This window comes from Drosophila guanche, unplaced genomic scaffold (assembly GCF_900245975.1).
Source record: "Drosophila guanche unplaced genomic scaffold, DGUA_6, whole genome shotgun sequence".
NCBI lineage: Eukaryota > Metazoa > Arthropoda > Insecta > Diptera > Drosophilidae > Drosophila > Drosophila guanche.
Window position 1 is genome coordinate 18,556,191 of NW_022995743.1, and position 6,569 is coordinate 18,562,759.

At 41.4% G+C, this 6,569-nt stretch overlaps 1 long non-coding RNA gene across 1 annotated transcript; it reads right to left on the reverse strand.

Annotated features, from left to right (window-relative positions):
- Window positions 1-1,791: 1,791 nt before the first annotated feature.
- LOC117592221 lies at window positions 1,792-5,803 on the reverse strand. The gene is made up of 3 exons (XR_004574511.1): window positions 5,792-5,803; window positions 5,756-5,761; window positions 1,792-1,899 (listed from the first exon to the last, which is right to left on the reverse strand). It is a non-coding gene; the product is annotated as an uncharacterized LOC117592221 (long non-coding RNA).
- Between the last annotated feature and the right edge of the window lie 766 nt (window positions 5,804-6,569).

Here is a 6,569-nt window from a genome sequence, read left to right on the forward strand (position 1 = left end):
TTTCTGATGTCAGTTAGGATGACGATACGAGAAAACCGGCCGGAAATATCATGGTCCAAGGCCTTTTCAATTGCAAGCAACTCGGCGGACAGAGATGACAAGGTTTTGTGCGTGTAAAAGCTGTATATGAAACCTGAGCTGTCGTGTAGGAAAACTGCACTAGAGTGTCTGTTAGCTACTGATCCATCAGTGTAGTAGGTCTCGAAGCATCCCCTTGTCAGAAGTGCCCTTTTTTCCCTATGGAGAACTAATATGCCCGCCTGGTCTAAGCTGTGCTTGTTCTCAGCAGCCCCCTTAAAAAAGTCTAAGTCTGACCTAATTTTTGTGCAATGCGAAGTTGTACTCTCAAAGACCTCGATTCTCTTCAAAATATTACCGAACTTCCGAAATGCATTGGCGTAGCCCGTGCTTATGTCCCTGTTTAGGGACACCGTCCTACTCGCTGGGAGGCTGTACGCAAATGCCTTGGCTAACTCTTTTGCCGCTAGGAATCTCATTCTGTATTCCGGGGGAAGTTCTCCTGCCATGTGGTAAATAATCGGGACTGGGGTGCAAATGATTAAGCCTAGTGACTTTCTAAGGTGGTGGTTACAATGAGATTTGATATTGGCTAAGCGGATTTGGACAAGTTGCTGAAAGACGAGCAAGCGTATTCTAGTCTAATTCTGACAAAGGCCTTGGAAACTATGAGCCACTATAGAAGTGGCTTCTTTATGTTCGTCCAGCTTTAACTTTATCAACCCCTCTATAGACTTAAACAAGGTGTTTATTAGGCAAATAGGTCTGTAGTTTTGGAAGGAAGCGGGGTCCGTATTCTTCTTGGGAATTGGTACCACCTTGATTCTACGCCAGACCTCTGGGATGATTCAATGAGCCATACTCTGTTTATAATTTCAAAGATGTTATGTTTTTCCCCACAGGAAGTTGCTGCAGCATCCTGAACGAAATGCCATCTGGGCCTCTTGCCTAATTTGGGTTCCTGGATTCCAGGAAGGACAGAAATTCCCCCATGTCCAAAGGTTCGGGGTCGCCTGGTCCAATCAGAGGTGGAATGTTCTCTGGGGGTCTACTGCTTGCAGTGGAGGGGATCTCTTTGACCATTTTTAGAAAGCCATTGTCGTTTTCGTCTGTCCATGTGTTCCCTACGTTTTTGACTTGTCCGTATTTCTTTAGATTCTTTACTCTGCTCCACATGGAGCGCAAAGAGGAAACCTCTTCTATGAACTTTGAGAAGTTTGACCTTCTGCAATTTTTAATCTCATTTTGCAGGTTGCGGTCGGCCTCTATAGTGGCCCTGGCATCCTCCAATTTTTTGGTGTAATAGTATATTTGCCTGCACGCATTTCTCACGCGAAATAGTCTCTCTATACCCTCGTTCCACCATTTTTTGGCAATATACTTGTTGTTGCTGGGAATGGTAACTGTGTTCTTACTGGTCAGGGATTTGACCTTATCGTTGAGCTCTTGCACTTGGTAAAACTGCTTGCTCCTAAAATACGATTTATTCTATTGTGCAGCACTTTCTTCTCTTGAATGGAGGCATCTAAACCTTCGGCTGTTATGACGATTGGGAAGTGGTTGCTGTTGGTTATTTTGGATTTATGAGCTTGCCAGTCAATTCTACCGTTCCTGTGATTGGAAAAAGTGAGGTCAAGAACAGAGAATTGGGAAGGGTTCCTGGAGAAAGTTGGAGATCCGTCGTTAAGACAGATAAAACCCTCACGAGTAGCATTCTCGATGTTGGGGCTCTTGCGGTCACTGGAAGGGTTGGTTTCCCAAGGAAACCCATTATTGTTACGAACCTGTTTTGGTGTTGGGGCAAGGCCGGCTAGCCAGTCATCCCAGGGCTGAGTTCTTCCCAGAGCCCCAGGTCGCACAACAAACCAACTGTTCGGACATCTCGAACAAATATCAAAAAGTTTGCTATTAAGTTTTGTTACGTAGCCTGAAATGAGATGTAGATTGCCTGTTTGTAGAGAGGTTGTGTCTGCACCTGTTCAGACTCCACGGCTACCAGATCGAGGATGCATGAGATGGACTCTACGCTGAGTCTTATGGAGTCTAGAGGAAGGGTTCACACCGCCTGAAAGAGGTAGAGCGGCAACACCAGGGGAAAGCCCCCCATACTAAACACACTGGTTTCCCCAGACGGAAGACTTGGCGTTGAAATCTCCTCCTACGACTGAAGCTCGAACACCTTTTTAATGCCCGATTTGAATTGGGAAAGTGTCATTGAAGGCGCAGCGTATGCGCTAAAAATGTTGAGGTTGTTTTTGAGGTTCAAGGTCTTAATACCTACGATCTCTAGATCACTGTCTATTTTCAGAATGCTAAATCTAATTTTCTTTCTAATATAGATTACTACTCCGCCGTAGCCGGGTTGTCTGGGCTTGCCGATGAAGTTGTAATCTAAGATACTGCAGTCCGCATTATTTACAACCCAGATGTCCGAAAGGATTCCAATGTCTATTTCGTTGTTCATTAGAAACATATTGAGGAGCTGTTTGTTGTTGTTGTAAGTCAGACTTTGAATTTTTGTTGTTTGGGTATCCCGCTTCCATCCCCTGCACAATTTGCAAACATGTTGTTAACGTGTTAACATACTCCACGATCTGTTGAAAAAACTTCTGCACCAATTCCCCCTTGGAAATACTGCTGGGTTCCACCAGGAACGCTGTAAGCATGGATCCCAGTGCGTTAAGCTTTTCCTGGGCCACAGACGAAACCACGGGCGATGTTCTCACAAATTTCTCACTCAATTGAGAGCTATCTGCGTTGATCGCGTTCCTGCATTCTGCCATGTTGGCGGCTGCCTTAGCCGACTCCAAATTGCGGGCTGCCACTCTTTTGGCTTTGGTCACCTCGGCGAAGGAAGCAACCGAGTGAATTTCCCTAGCTGCCTCTGTGTTGTTGTTTTGGACTTCGGGGAGGGTGCCATTTTTCCAGGTGGGTCGGGGAAACTCCCCTGGGTCCCCAAGGTTGGGTGAAGATCTATCAAATAGTGTCGGATCGCTCCTGCAGTGCTGCGCCATATGGCCGAACCTAAATGATACCATATACTTACATACATATGTATTTCGCTCTGTGCCCAGTATGACCAAAGAGCGCAAAGTGAATGCTCTCTGCTTACACCGTTTTGTGTGTTTTCAAAATAAAATCCGTTAAAAATTTACATTTTGGATTAGAGCAGGTAAGAGCATGACATTTCAGAGTGAATATGAAACTTTTGGAGAACAGCAATGCATGAAGAAAGCACCGCATTAATGGGGTTTATGGGATTTACCTCCTTATAATTGATCAAATGAGTACCGAGTATAGGATTATCAAATTATAATATCTCTATAATCCGTTTTCGTTCGAATGCATGAATAACGTCTGGGCGTTAATATGCAATGCCTGCACCATCAAGTGGCTCATGCGACACCAAGCCAACGCCTGTTACGCGCGGAACCCAGCAGAACGCGGCCCTCCTCCCGCACAACCGACACGCCGAACAGAGAAAATAAAATAAAACTAACTATGCCATTATAAGTGATTTAAGAAGAGGAAGGAATTATAATACGAGGATAAGACCCTAAAGGGTTCATGCAAGGCATAATTCGATCTACAAAGTGGAAGGAACAAAGGAATTATGTTTCTAGTGGGTCTAATGGGAATCGTAAAGTTTATGCGGCTCAACAAGTCAGAGCTGTCTACATCCCCCTTGATCAAGTTGTGCATAAAAATAACACCAAGTATTTTTCTACGACTAACTAAGGATGGAATACTCCACGATCTGGAAGTAGTCTGCTACGAAGGGGGGCAGTCTCACAGTTGCATTTCAGTTGAGGCCTCGCATGGCAAAAAGTTTTTCTAGGACTCCTCGTGGGTGATCTTTTAGGTTTTAGCGGAACAGACAACTACGTGTTCCATATTTAAAAAAATATATATAAAAAAATATTCTCAAAACAAATAAAAACTCTCCATATATTTTGATGAGCTATTGCTCATTTTAAGCTTTGAAATTAAAAAAATGTTGATTTTTATGCGTATTGTATTTTGTACGAAATTTGTTTTTTAAAAATTCAGGAAAGTTGAAAAAAATTTAAACGAACTACAAGAGAGCGGATAAATGTGAGGGCGTACTTACGGGAATAAACAACATAAACAACAAAATCGAACTTTTGTTTCCTCAAGGAACCAAACACTAACACTAAACGACACGATTTCATCTGAAGGAGCCAAACCAACTGTTTATGAAAGATATGGGGCTTAGAAATGGTGTGATGATCATTTTTATACCCGGTACTCGAATAATAAATAGGGTATATTGTATTTGTGCACAAAAGTGGATGTATGTAACGCACAGATGGAAACGTTTCCGACCCCAAAAAGTATCTATATTCTTAATAAGCATCAATAGACGAGTCGATTGAGCCATGTCTGTCTGTCCGTCCGTCTGTCCGTCCTTCCTTGGACGCCTGGATTTCAGAGACCATAAAAAGCTCTTCGAGTATCGGGTATAAAAACCGTGTTGGCGTAAGAAGTGATGTAGATGTAGATGACATATGTAGAAAATATTTAAAATGTCAAATGTAAAATTCGGAAAAAACGAGAAGGGGACGTGTGAGACGCTTCTTACGCGTCACAACTTTTATACGCACTCAGGACTACATCTAGATGTAGAAGACATCGCCAACCACTAGGGATCGTTCACATTACAGAACACGTAGTATAAAGCCTACTAAATAAAATGCATCAAACAAATTGGATCAGTTAATATTTTCCAATTTATGAGATATTTAAAACAGCAATAAAATTGGTACATTCTTTGACCGATAGGTTTAGTGGCGCCATCTATGAAAAATTTTTCGACGCAACTTTGATGGTCACTCTTTTTCTAATACAGAGCGTTAAAACCCGAGTCTTGGTTAAAAGTCGGAAGAGTCAACGCCAGGGGGTGGGAAGAGGCAGGGGCCGAGTGAAGCAGAATCAGAGTGTGAATGAGAGAATGTAAAAAGAGCAACAAAAGCTGCGGGACAGGGTGGGTTTAGCCACTGGAAATTAATTTCTCCATTGTGGCTATAATAATGATCCGATCCCAATTTGGTGATCTGATAGATATGGCCATTTCCTACGGAATGGTTTAGTTTTCTTTTATATTCGAAACTGTAGATTTTCGCCCTTTTGCGGGGGCGGAAGGGGGTGTGGCTCATTTTTGAAATACACTGGTTTCAGTGTGAGCATACAGCAGTCCGGAGCCAAAATTTGGTGGCTCTAGCTCTTATAGTCTCTGAGAACTAGCCGACAAACAAGACGGACATACGGACAGACGGACGGACGGACAGACGGACAGACAGACATGGCTCTATCGACTCGGCTATTGATGCTGATCAAGAATATATATACTTTATGGGGTCGGAAACGCTTCCTTCTGTGTGTTACATACAACCATTATTCGTACAAATACAATATACCCTATTTACTCTTTGAGTACCGGATATAAAAACCATAACGTACAGATACTAACTGAGTAACGGGTATAAAAGTTGTGACGCGTAAGAAGCGTTTCACACGTTCCTACTCGTATATTTCTCAAATTATAACTAAATGTGAATTTTATAGATGTGCTGTTGGTATACTTTGTTGATCAAAAGAGATGAAATTAATTTTTAATTAATTAATATGATTTCGGCTCAGCTCAGCTGCTCAGCGCAGCATAAATTAACCGTGTCGGCATGCACTATGCTACCCGAATTAGAATGGACTCTCTCACTGCGAGCTCTAGTGTTCATTAGAGATGGTCTGAAACAACGGTCTTGATCGATATAAGTTTGTCTTCCTCAACTCGATGTGTTGTTATTATGGTGTCATTCATTTGGATCTTAGCTTAAGAACGAGAATCGGAGAATTTCATCTGCGGGTCGAAATGAACTGAATTAGCATAAATTTAAAAAGTTACCCAGCTTGATTATGTGTTTGTATGTACATATATCCACACAAGCGCGTCCTAACATTTTAATAATTACACTACCAGACAAAATTTAACTTTGTTTCGCTTAGAACCAAACCGCGTTTTTCTGATAGACTGAGGTCTTTACATTTTTGTAAAGCATCATGGTTTTTTTCTATGACTGAAAGAAAGAAGAAAAAAAATGAAATTTACAAAATAAATACAAGATTTTAAAAATTCGTATAAAGAAGTTCTGGAATAGAAAAAAAAGTTACCATAAAAACATTTCTGAGCCCCATATCTTTCAGAAACAGTAGGTTTGGATCGAAGCAAACAAATCGTGTCTGGTAGTGTTCTCAATATAAAAAGTAATATATATGTAAATATTTGTATACATACATAAACATATGTATGTATGTACATATGTACGTACATGCATGTGAGAGATTTCTATGCAAATATGCGGCAAAAGCTCCAAAGCGGCACGTCAGCAAAAGGCAAATTTATTTAAAAGTTGGGCAGCTTCAAAGAAACTGAAAGTTTGCATTGGACAACAATTTCATGGTGCAAGAACAAGCTTAAATTTAAATTGACAAACAAATTGTATTGAGATCCATAGCTCTATCACAAATGAAAA